The sequence below is a fragment of the Triturus cristatus genome, chromosome 1_1, assembly GCF_964204655.1.
Source record: "Triturus cristatus chromosome 1_1, aTriCri1.1, whole genome shotgun sequence".
NCBI lineage: Eukaryota > Metazoa > Chordata > Amphibia > Caudata > Salamandridae > Triturus > Triturus cristatus.
Window position 1 is genome coordinate 452,181,186 of NC_140579.1, and position 14,048 is coordinate 452,195,233.

The following is a 14,048-nucleotide window of genomic DNA, read 5'->3' on the forward strand; positions in this document are numbered from 1 at the left end:
ATTCAAATTGTACTTACCAGTAACTTGTATTTCCTTTCATAGGAATCCATTGTGTGGTTTTCACCAGAACATTTTCTGTGTCCATTTTTGAAACGTACAAATATTCCTCTAAAATCAGGAGAACTACGAATTCCGATTTACTCAGCTGTAATCAGGAGACAACCCAGGGCTGCATCTTTTAACCCAACACTGACTCTGAAAAGTAATTCTAAGCATACTTACCAGTAACTTGTATTTCCTTCCATAGGAATCCATTGTGTGGTTTTCACCAGAGTATCTTCTGTGTCCATTTTTGAAACGTAGAAATATTCGTCTAAAATCAGCCGAACTACGAATTCTGATTTACTCACCTGTAATCAGGAGAGAACCCAGTGCTGCATCTTTTAGCCCAACACTGACCCTGAATTGTAATTCTAAGTGTACTTACCAGTAACTTGTATTTCCTTCCATAGGAATCCATTGTGTGGTTTTCACCAGAAAAGGTTCTTTGTGTCCAATTTTGAAAAGTACAAATATTCCTCTAAAATCAGCCGAACTACGAATTCTGATGTACTCACCTGTCATCAGGAGAGAACCCAGTGCTGCATCTTTTAGCCCAGCACTGACCCTGAAAAGTAATTCAAAGCGTACTTACCAGTAACTTGTATTTCCTTCCATAGGAATCCATTGTGTGGTTTTCACCAGAAAATTTTCTGTGTCCATTTTTGAAACGAACAAATATTCCTCTAAAATCAGGAGAACTACGAATTCCGATTTACTCACCTGTAATCAGGAGACGACCCAGGGCTGCATCTTTTAACCCAACACTGACTCTGAAAAGTAATTTCAAGCATACTTACCAGTAACTTGTATTTCCTTCCATAGGAATCCATTGTGTGCTTTCACCAGAAAATTTTCTGTGTCCATTTTTGAAACGTAGATATATTCGTCTAAAATCAGCCGAAGTACGAATTCCGATTTACTCACCTGTAATCAGGAGTGAAACCAGTGCTTCATCGTTTAGCCCAACACTGACCCTGAAAAGTAATTCTAAGTGTACTTACCAGTAACTTGTATTTCCTTCCATAGGAATCCATTGTGTGGTTTTCACCAGAAATTTTCTGTGTCCATTTTTGAAACGTACAAATATTCCTCAAAAATCTGGCGAACTACGAATTCCGATTTACTCAGCTGTAATCAGGAGAGAACCCAGGGCTGCATCTTTTAGCCCAACACTGACTCTGAAAAGTAATTCTAAGCATACTTACCAGTAACTTGTACTTCCTTCCATAGGAATCCATTGTGTGGTTTTCACCAGAAAATTTTCTTTGTTCATTTTTGAAACATACAAGTATTCCTCTAAAATCAACCGAACTACGAATTCTGATTTACTCAGCTGTAATGAGGAGTGAACCCAGGGCTGCATCTTTTTTAGCCCAGCACTGACTCTGAAAAGTAATTCTAAGCGTACCTACCAGTAACTGTTATTTCCTTCCATAGGAATCCATTGTGTGGTTTTCACCAGAAAAGATCCTAAGTGTCCAATTTTGAAACGTACAAATATTCCTCTAAAATCAGCTGAACTACGAATTCCGATTTACTCACCTGTAATCAGGAGAGAACCCAGTGCTGCATCTTATAGCCAAGCATTGACCCTGAAAAGTAATTCTAAGCGTACTTACCAGTAACTTGTATTTCCTTCCATAGGAATCCATTGTGTGGTTTTCACCAGAAAATGTTGTGTCCATTTTTGAAACGTACAAATATTCCTCTAAAATCAGGCGAACTACGAATTCCGATTTACTCAGCTGTAATGAGGAGAGAACCCAGGGCTGCATCTTTTTTAGCCCAGCACTTACTCTGAAAAGTAATTCTAAGCGTACCTACCAGTAACTTGTATTTCCTTCCATAGGAATCCATTGTGTGGTTTTCACCAGAAAAGTTTCTTAGTGTGCAATTTTGAAATGTACAAATATTCCTCTAAAATCAGCCGAACTACGAATTCCAATGTACTCACCTGTTATCAGGAGAGAACCCAGTGCTGCATCTTTTAGCCCAGCACTGACCCTGAAAAGTAATTCTAAGCGTACTTACCAGTAACTTGTATTTCCTTCCATAGGAATCCATTGTTTGTTTTTCACCAGAAAATTTTCTGTGTCCATTTTTGAAACGTACAAATATTCCTCTAAAATCTGGCAAACTACGAATTCCGATTTACTCAGCTGTAATCAGGAGAGAACCCAGGGCTGCATCTTTTAGCCCAACACTGACTCTGAAAAGTAATTCTAAGCATACTTACCAGTAACTTGTACTTCCTTCCATAGGAATCCATTGTGTGTTTTTCACCTGAAAATTTTCTGTATTCATTTTTGAAACGTACAAATATTCCTCTAAATTCAGCCGAACTACGAATTCCGATTTACTCAGCTGTCATCAGGAGAGAACCCAGTGCTGCATCTTTTAGCCCAGCACTGACTCTGAAAAGTAATTCTAAGAGTACTTACCAGTAACTTGTATTTCCTTCCATAGGAATCCATTGTGTGGTTTTCACCAGAAAAGTTTCTTAGTGTCCAATTTTGAAATGTACAAATATTCCTCTAAAATCAGCCGAACTACGAATTCCAATGTACTCACCTGTTATCAGGAGAGAACCCAGTGCTGCATCTTTTAGCCCAGCACTGACCCTGAAAAGTAATTCAAAGCGTACTTACCAGTAACTTGTATTTCCTTCCATAGGAATCCATTGTGTGGTTTTCACCAGAAAATTTTCAATGTCCATTTTTGAAACGAACAAATATTCCTCTAAAATCAGGAGAACTACGAATTCCGATTTACTCACCTGTAATCAGGAGACGACCCAGGGCTGCATCTTTTAACCCAACACTGACTCTGAAAAGTAATTTCAAGCATACTTACCAGTAACTTGTATTTCCTTCCATAGGAATCCATTGTGTGCTTTCACCAGAAAATTTTCTGTGTCCATTTTTGAAACGTAGATATATTCGTCTAAAATCAGCCGAAGTACGAATTCCGATTTACTCACCTGTAATCAGGAGTGAAACCAGTGCTTCATCGTTTAGCCCAACACTGACCCTGAAAAGTAATTCTAAGTGTACTTACCAGTAACTTGTATTTCCTTCCATAGGAATCCATTGTGTGGTTTTCACCAGAAAATTTTCTGTGTCCATTTTTGAAACGTACAAATATTCCTCTAAAATCTGGCGAACTACGAATTCCGATTTACTCAGCTGTAATCAGGAGAGAACCCAGGGCTGCATCTTTTAGCCCAGCACTGACTCTGAAAAGTAATTCTAAGAGTACTTACCAGTAACTTGTCTTTCCTTCCATAGGAATCCATTGTGTGGTTTTCACCAGAAAAGTTTCTGAGTGTCCAATTTTGAAATGTACAAATATTCCTCTAAAATCTGCCGAACTACGAATTCCAATGTACTCACCTGTTATCAGGAGAGAACCTAGTGCTGCATCTTTTAGCCCAGCACTGACCCTGAAAAGTAATTCTAAGCGTACTTACCAGTAACTTGTATTTCCTTCCACAGGAATCCATTGTGTGGTGTTCACCAAAAAATTTTCTGTGTCGATTTTTGAAACATACAAATATTCCTCTAAAATCTGGCGAACTACGAATTCCGATTTACTCAGCTGTAATCAGGAGAGAACCCAGGGCTGCAACTTTTAGCCCAACACTGACTCTGAAAAGTAATTCTAAGCATACTTACCAGTAACTTGTACTTCCTTCCATAGGAATCCATTGTGTGGTTTTCACCAGAAAATTTTCTGTGCCAATTTTTGAAACATAGAAATATTCGTCTAAAATCAGCCAAACTACGAATTCCGATTTACTCACCTGTAATCAGGAGAGAACCCAGTGCTGCATCTTTTAGCCCAATACTGACCCTGAAAAGTAATTCTAAGCGTACTTACCAGTAACTTGTATTTCCTTCCATAGGAATCCACTGTGTGGTTTTCACCAGAAAATGTTCTAAGTGTCCATTTTTGAAACATACAAATATTCGTCTAAAATCACCCTAACTACGAATTCCGATTTACTCACCTATAATCAGGAGAGAACCCAGGGCTGCGTCTTTTAGCCTAGCACTGACTCTGAAAAGTAATTCTAAGCGTACTTACCAGTAACTTGTATTTCCTTCCATAGGAATCCATTGTGTGGTTTTCACCAGAAAAGGTTCTTAGTGTCCAATTTTGAAAAGTACAAATATTCCTCTAAAATCAGCCGAACTACGAATTCCGATGTACTCACCTGTTATCAGGAGAGAACCCAGTGCTGCATCGTTTAGCCCAGCACTGACCCTGAAAAGTAATTCAAATTGTACTTACCAGTAACTTGTATTTCCTTTCATAGGAATCCATTGTGTGGTTTTCACCAGAACATTTTCTGTGTCCATTTTTGAAACGTACAAATATTCCTCTAAAATCAGGAGAACTACGAATTCCGATTTACTCAGCTGTAATCAGGAGACAACCCAGGGCTGCATCTTTTAACCCAACACTGACTCTGAAAAGTAATTCTAAGCATACTTACCAGTAACTTGTATTTCCTTCCATAGGAATCCATTGTGTGGTTTTCACCAGAAAATCTTCTGTGTCCATTTTTGAAACGTAGAAATATTCGTCTAAAATCAGCCGAACTACGAATTCTGATTTACTCACCTGTAATCAGGAGAGAACCCAGTGCTGCATCTTTTAGCCCAACACTGACCCTGAAAAGTAATTCTAAGTGTACTTACCAGTAACTTGTATTTCCTTCCATAGGAATCCATTGTGTGGTTTTCACTAGAAAGTTTTCGGTGTTCATTTTTGAAATGTACAAATATTCCTCTAAAATCAGCCGAACTATGAATTCCGATTTACTCACCTGTTATCAGGACAGAACCCAGGGCTGCATCTTTTAGCCAAGCACTGACTCTGAAAAGTAATTCTAAGCGTACTTACCAGTCACTTGTATTTCCTTCCATAGGAATCCATTGTGTGCTTTTCACCAGAACATTTTCTGTGTCCATTTTTGAAACGTACAAATATTCCTCTAAAATCAGCTGAACTACAAATTCCGATTTACTCACCTGTAATCAGGAGAGAACCCAGTGCTGCATCTTTTAGCCCAGCACTGACCCTGAAAAGAAATTCTAAGCGTAGTTACCAGTAACTTGTATTTCCTTCCATAGGAATCCATTGTGTGGTTTTCACCAGAAAAGTTTCTTAGTGTCCAATTTTGAAATGTACAAATATTCCTCTAAAATCAGCCGAACTACGAATTCCAATGTACTCACCTGTTATCAGGAGAGAACCCAGGGCTGCATCTTTTAGCCCAGCACTGACCCTGAAAAGTAATTCTAAGCCTACTTACCAGTAACTTGTATTTCCTTCCATAGGAATCCATTGTGTGGTTTTCACCAGAAAATTTTCTGTGTCCATTTTTGAAACGTACAAATATTCCTCTAAAATCTGGCGAACAACGAATTCTGATTTACTCAGCTGTAATCAGGAGAGAACCCAGGGCTGCATCTTTTAGCCCAACACTGACTCTGAAAAGTAATTCTAAGCATACTTACCAGTAACTTGTACTTCCTTTCATAGGAATCCATTGTGTGGTTTTCACCTGAAAATTTTCTGTGTTCATTTTTGAAACGTACAAATATTCCTCTAAAATCAGCCGAACTACGAATTCCGATTTACTCAGCTGTAATGAGGAGAGAACCCAGGGCTGCATCTTTTTTAGCCCAGCACTGACTCTGAAAAGTAATTCTAAGCGTACTTACCAGTAACTTGTATTTCCTTCCATAGGAATCCATTGTATGGTTTTCACCAGAAAAGATTCTAAGTGTCCAATTTTGAAATGTACAAATATTCCTCTAAAATCAGCTGAACTACGAATTCCGATTTACTCACCTGTAATCAGGAGAGAACCCAGAGCTGCATCTTTTAGCCCAACACTGACTCTGAAAAGTAATTCTAAGCGTACTTACCAGTAACTTGTATTTCCTTCCATAGGAATCCATTGTGTGGTTTTCACCAGAAAAGGTTCTTTGTGTCCAATTTTGAAAAGTACAAACATTCCTCTAAAATCAGCTGAACTACGAATTCCGATGTACTCACCTGTCATCAGGAGAGAACCCAGTGCTGCATCTTTTAGCCCAGCACTGACCCTGAAAAGTAATTCAAAGCGTACTTACCAGTAACTTGTATTTCCTTCCATAGGAATCCATTGTGTGGTTTTCACCAGAAAATTTTCTGTGTCCATTTTTGAAACGTACAAATATTCCTCTAAAATCAGGAGAACTACGAATTCCGATTTACTCAGCTGTAATCAGGAGACGACCCAGGGCTGCATCTTTTAACCCAACACTGACTCTGAAAAGTAATTTCAAGCATACTTACGAGTAACTTGTATTTCCTTCCATAGGAATCCATTGTGTGGTTTTCACCAGAAAATTTTCTGTGTCCATTTTTGAAACGTAGAAATATTCGTCTAAAATCAGCCGAAGTACGAATTCCGATTTACTCACCTGTAATCAGGAGAGAACCCAGGGCTGCATCTTTTAGCCCAGCACTGACTCTGAAAAGTAATTCTAAGAGTACTTACCAGTAACTTGTATTTCCTTCCATAGGAATCCATTGTGTGGTTTTCACCAGAAAAGTTTCTTAGTGTCCAATTTTGAAATGTACAAATATTCCTCTAAAATCTGCCGAACTACGAATTCCAATGTACTCACCTGTTATCAGGAGAGAACCCAGTGCTGCATCTTTTAGTCCAGCACTGACCCTGAAAAGTAATTCTAAGCGTACTTACCAGTAACTTGTATTTCCTTCCATAGGAATCCATTGTGTGGTTTTCACCAGAAAATTTTCTGTGTCCATTTTTGAAACGTAGAAATATTCGTCTAAAATCAGCCGAACTACGAATTCCGATTTACTCAGCTGTAATGAGGAGAGAACCCAGGGCTGCATCTTTTTTAGCCCAGCACTGACTCTGAAAAGTAATTCTAAGCGTACTTACCAGTAACTTGTACTTCCTTCCATAGGAATCCATTGTGTGGTTTTCACCTGAAAATGTTCTGTGTCCATTTTTGAAACGTAGAAATATTCGTCTAAAATCAGCCGAAGTACGAATTCCGATTTACTCACCTGTAATCAGGAGAGAACCCAGGGCTGCATCTTTTAGCCCAGCACTGACTCTGAAAAGTAATTCTAAGAGTACTTACCAGTAACTTGTATTTCCTTCCATAGGAATCCATTGTGTGGTTTTCACCAGAAAAGTTTCTTAGTGTCCAATTTTGAAATGTACAAATATTCCTCTAAAATCTGCCGAACTACGAATTCCAATGTACTCACCTGTTATCAGGAGAGAACCCAGTGCTGCATCTTTTAGCCCAGCACTGACCCTGAAAAGTAATTCTAAGCGTACTTACCAGTAACTTGTATTTCCTTCCATAGGAATCCATTGTGTGGTTTTCACCTGAAAATTTTCTGTGTTCATTTTTGAAACGTACAAATATTCCTCTAAAATCAGCCGAACTACAAATTCCGATTTACTCAGCTGTAATGAGGAGAGAACCCAGGGCTGCATCTTTTTTAGCCCAGCACTGCCTCTGAAAAGTAATTCTAAGCGTACTTACCAGTAACTTGTACTTCCTTCCATAGGAATCCATTGTGTGGTTTTCACCTGAACATTTTCTGTGTCCATTTTTGAAACGTAGAAATATTCGTCTAAAATCAGCCGAACTACGAATTCCGATTTACTCAGCTGTAATGAGGAGAGAACCCAGGGCTGCATCTTTTTTAGCCTAGCACTGACTCTGAAAAGTAATTCTAAGCGTACTTACCAGTAACTTGTATTTCCTTCCATAGGAATCCATTGTGTGGTTTTCACCAGAAAAGGTTTTTAGTGTCCAATTTTGAAAAGTACAAATATTCCTCTAAAATCAGCCGAACTACGAATTCCGATGTACTCACCTGTTATCAGGAGAGAACCCAGTGCTGCATCTTTTAGCCCAGCACTGACCCTGAAAAGTAATTCAAAGCGTACTTACCAGTAACTTGTATTTCCTTCCATAGGAATCCATTGTGTGGTTTTCACCAGAAAATTTTCTGTGTCCATTTTTGAAACGTACAAATATTCCTCTAAAATCAGGAGAACTACGAATTCCGATTTACTCAGCTGTAATCAGGAGACAACCCAGGGCTGCATCTTTTAACCCAATACTGACTCTGAAAAGTAATTCTAAGCATACTTACCAGTAGCTTGTATTTCCTTCCATAGGAATCCATTGTGTGGTTTTCACCAGAAAATTTTCTGTGTCCATTTTTGAAACGTAGAAATATTCATCTAAAATCAGCCGAACTACGAATTCTGATTTACTCACCTGTAATCAGGAGAGAACCCAGTGCTGCATCTTTTAGCCCAACACTGACCCTGAATTGTAATTCTAAGGGTACTTACCAGTAACTTGTAATTCCTTCCATAGGAATCCATTGTGTGGTTTTCACTAGAAAGTTTTCGGTGTTCATTTTTGAAATGTACAAATATTCCTCTAAAATCAGCCGAACTATGAATTCCGATTTACTCACCTGTTATCAGGACAAAACCCAGGGCTGCATCTTTTAGCCAAGCACTGACTCTGAAAAGTAATTCTAAGCGTACTTACCAGTAACTTGTATTTCCTTCCATAGGAATCCATTGTGTGCTTTTCACCAGAACATTTTCTGTGTCCATTTTTGAAACGTACAAATATTCCTCTAAAATCAGCCGAAATACGAATTCCGATTTACTCCCCTGTAATCAGGAGAGAACCCAGTGCTGCATCTTTTAGCCCAGCACTGACCCTGAAAAGAAATTCTAAGCGTAGTTACCAGTAACTTGTATTTCCTTCCATAGGAATCCATTGTGTGGTTTTCACCAGAAAAGTTTCTTAGTGTCCAATTTTGAAATGTACAAATATTCCTCTAAAATCAGCCGAACTACGAATTCCAATGTACTCACCTGTTATCAGGAGAGAACCCAGTGCTGCATCTTTTAGCCCAGCACTGACCCTGAAAAGTAATTCTAAGCGTACTTACCAGTAACTTGTATTTCCTTCCATAGGAATCCATTGTTTGTTTTTCACCAGAAAATTTTCTGTGTCCATTTTTGAAACGTACAAATATTCCTCTAAAATCTGGCAAACTACGAATTCCGATTTACTCAGCTGTAATCAGGAGAGAACCCAGAGCTGCATCTTTTAGCCCAACACTGACTCTAAAAAGTAATTCTAAGCATACTTACCAGTAACTTGTACTTCCTTCCATAGGAATCCACTGTGTGGTTTTCACCAGAAAATGTTCTAAGTGTCCATTTTTGAAACATACAAATATTCGTCTAAAATCACCCTAACTACGAATTCCGATTTACTCACCTATAATCAGGAGAGAACCCAGGGCTGCGTCTTTTAGCCTAGCACTGACTCTGAAAAGTAATTCTAAGCGTACTTACCAGTAACTTGTATTTCCTTCCATAGGAATCCATTGTGTGGTTTTCACCAGAAAAGGTTCTTAGTGTCCAATTTTGAAAAGTACAAATATTCCTCTAAAATCAGCCGAACTACGAATTCCAATGTACTCACCTGTTATCAGGAGAGAACCCAGTGCTGCATCTTTTAGCCCAGCACTGACCCTGAAAAGTAATTCAAAGTGTACTTACCAGTAACTTGTATTTCCTTTCATAGGAATCCATTGTGTGGTTTTCACCAGAAAATTTTCTGTGTCCATTTTTGAAACGTACAAATATTCCTCTAAAATCAGGAGAACTACGAATTCCGATTTACTCAGCTGTAATCAGGAGACAACCCAGGGCTGCATCTTTTAACCCAACACTGACTCTGAAAAGTAATTCTAAGCATACTTACCAGTAACTTGTATTTCCTTCCATAGGAATCCATTGTGTGGTTTTCACCAGAAAATTTTCTGTGTCCATTTTTGAAACGTAGAAATATTCGTCTAAAATCAGCCGAACTACGAATTCTGATTTACTCACCTGTAATCAGGAGAGAACCCAGTGCTGCATCTTTTAGCCCAACACTGACCCTGAAAAGTAATTCTAAGTGTACTTACCAGTAACTTGTATTTCCTTCCATAGGAATCCATTGTGTGGTTTTCACTAGAAAGTTTTCGGTGTTCATTTTTTAAATGTACAAATATTCCTCTAAAATCAGCCGAACTATGAAATCCGATTTACTCACCTGTTATCAGGACAGAACCCAGGGCTGCATCTTTTAGCCAAGCACTGACCCTGAAAAGAAATTCTAAGCGTAGTTACCAGTAACTTGTATTTCCTTCCATAGGAATCCATTGTGTGGTTTTCACCAGAAAAGTTTCTTAGTGTCCAATTTTGAAATGTACAAATATTCCTCTAAAATCAGCCGAACTACGAATTCCAATATACTCACCTGTTATCAGGAGAGAACCCAGGGCTGCATCTTTTAGCCCAGCACTGACCCTGAAAAGTAATTCTAAGCGTACTTACCAGTAACTTGTATTTCCTTCCATAGGAATCCATTGTTTGTTTTTCACCAGAAAATTTTCTGTGTCCATTTTTGAAACGTACAAATATTCCTCTAAAATCTGGCGAACAACGAATTCTGATTTACTCAGCTGTAATCAGGAGAGAACCCAGGGCTGCATCTTTTTTAGCCCAGCACTGACTCTGAAAAGTAATTCTAAGCGTACTTACCAGTAACTTGTACTTCCTTCCATAGGAATCCATTGTGTGGTTTTCACCTGAAAATTTTCTGTGTCCATTTTTGAAACGTAGAAATATTCGTCTAAAATCAGCCGAACTACAAATTCCGATTTACTCAGCTGTAATGAGGAGAGAACCCAGGGCTGCATCATTTTTAGCCTAGCACTGACTCTGAAAAGTAATTCTAAGCGTACTGACCAGTAACTTGTATTTCCTTCCATAGGAATCCATTGTGTGGTTTTCACCAGAAAAGGTTTTTAGTGTCCAATTTTGAAAAGTACAAATATTCCTCTAAAATCAGCCGAACTACGAATTCCGATGTACTCACCTGTTATCAGGAGAGAACCCAGTGCTGCATCTTTTTACCCAACACTGACTGAAAAGTAATTCTAAGCATACTTACCAGTAGCTTGTATTTCCTTCCATAGGAATCCATTGTGTGGTTTTCACCAGAAAATTTTCTGTGTCCATTTTTGAAACGTAGAAATATTCGTCTAAAATAAGCCGAACTACGAATTCTGATTTACTCACATGTAATCAGGAGAGAACCCAGTGCTGCATCTTTTAGCCCAACACTGACCCTGAATTGTAATTCTAAGTGTACTTACCAGTAACTTGTATTTCCTTTCATAGGAATCCATTGTTTGGTTTTCACTAGAAAGTTTTCGGTGTTCATTTTTGAAATGTACAAATATTCCTCTAAAATCAGCCGAACTATGAATTCCGATTTACTCACCTGTTATCAGGACAAAACCCAGGGCTGCATCTTTTAGCCAAGCACTGACTCTGAAAAGTCATTCTAAGCGTACTTACCAGTAACTTGTATTTCCTTCCATAGGAATCCATTGTGTACTTTTCACCAGAACATTTTCTGTGTCCATTTTTGAAACGTACAAATATTCCTCTAAAATCAGCCGAAATACGAATTCCGATTTACTCACCTGTAATCAGGAGAGAACCCAGTGCTGCATCTTTTAGCCCAGCACTGACCCTGAAAAGAAATTCTAAGCGTAGTTATCAGTAACTTGTATTTCCTTCCATAGGAATCCATTGTGTGGTTTTCACCAGAAAAGTTTCTTAGTGTGCAATTTTGAAATGTACAAATATTCCTATAAAATCAGCCGAACTACGAATTCCAATGTACTCACCTGTTATCAGGAGAGAACCCAGTGCTGCATCTTTTAGCCCAGCACTGACCCTGAAAAGTAATTCTAAGCGTACTTACCAGTAACTTGTATTTCCTTCCATAGGAATCCATTGTTTGTTTTTCACCAGAAAATTTTCTGTGTCCATTTTTGAAACGTACAAATATTCCTCTAAAATCTGGCAAACTACGAATTCCGATTTACTCAGCTGTAATCAGGAGAGAACCCAGTGCTGCATCTTTTAGCCCAGCACTGACCCTGAAAAGTAATTCAAAGCGTACTTACCAGTAACTTGTATTTCCTTCCATAGGAATCCATTGTGTGCTTTTCACCAGAAAATTTTCTGTGTCCATTTTTGAAACGTACAAATATTCCTCTAAAATCAGCCAAAGTACGAATTCCGATTTACTCACCTGTTATCAGGAGAGAACCCAGGGCTGCATCTTTTAGCCCAGCACTGACTCTGAAAAGTAATTCTAAGAGTACTTACCAGTAACTTGTCTTTCCTTCCATAGGAATCCATTGTGTGGTTTTCACCAGAAAAGTTTCTTAGTGTCCAATTTTGAAATGTACAAATATTCCTCTAAAATCTGCCGAACTACGAATTCCAATGTACTCACCTGTTATCAGGAGAGAACCCAGTGCTGCATCTTTTAGCCCAGCACTGACCCTGAAAAGTAATTCTAAGCGTACTTACCAGTAACTTGTATTTCCTTCCACAGGAATCCATTGTGTGGTTTTCACCCAAAAATTTTCTGTGTCCATTTTTGAAACATACAAATATTCCTCTAAAATCTGGCGAACTACGAATTCCGATTTACTCAGCTGTAATCAGGAGAGAACCCAGGGCTGCAACTTTTAGCCCAACACTGACTCTGAAAAGTAATTCTAAGCGTACTTACCAGTAACTTGTATTTCCTTCCATAGGAATCCACTGTGTGGTTTTCACCAGAAAATGTTCTAAGTGTCTATTTTTGAAACATACAAATATTCGTCTAAAATCACCCTAACTACGAATTCCGATTTACTCACCTATAATCAGGAGAGAACCCAGGGCTGCGTCTTTTAGCCTAGCACTGACTCTGAAAAGTAATTCTAAGCGTACTTACCAGTAACTTGTATTTCCTTCCATAGGAATCCATTGTGTGGTTTTCACCAGAAAAGGTTCTTAGTGTCCAATTTTGAAAAGTACAAATATTCCTCTAAAATCAGCCGAACTACGAATTCCGATGTACTCACCTGTTATCAGGAGAGAACCCAGTGCTGCATCTTGTAGCCCAGCACTGACCCTGAAAAGTAATTCAAAGTGTACTTACCAGTAACTTGTATTTCCTTTCATAGGAATCCATTGTGTGGTTTTCACCAGAAAATTTTCTGTGTCCATTTTTGAAACATACAAATATTCCTCTAAAATCAGGAGAACTACGAATTCCGATTTACTCAGCTGTAATCAGGAGACAACCCAGGGCTGCATCTTTTAACCCAACACTGACTCTGAAAAGTAATTCTAAGCATACTTACCAGTAACTTGTATTTCCTTCCATAGGAATCCATTGTGTGGTTTTCACCAGAAAATGTTCTGTGTCCATTTTTGAAACGTAGAAATATTCGTCTAAAATCAGCCGAACTACGAATTCTGATTTACTCACCTGTAATCAGGAGAGAACCCAGTGCTGCATCTTTTAGCCCAACACTGACCCTGAAAAGTAATTCTAAGTGTACTTACCAGTAACTTGTATTTCCTTCCATAGGAATCCATTGTGTGGTTTTCACTAGAAAGTTTTCGGTGTTCATTTTTGAAATGTACAAATATTCCTCTAAAATCAGCCGAACTATGAATTCCGATTTACTCACCTGTTATCAGGACAGAACCCAGGGCTGCATCTTTTAGCCAAGCACTGACTCTGAAAAGTAATTCTAAGCGTACTTACCAGTCACTTGTATTTCCTTCCATAGGAATCCATTGTGTGCTTTTCACCAGAACATTTTCTGTGTCCATTTTTGAAACGTACAAATATTCCTCTAAAATCAGCTGAACTACGAATTCCGATTTACTCACCTGTAATCAGGAGAGAACCCAGTGCTGCATCTTTTAGCCCAGCACTGACCCTGAAAAGAAATTCTAAGCGTAGTTACCAGTAACTTGTATTTCTTTCCATAGGAATCCATTGTGT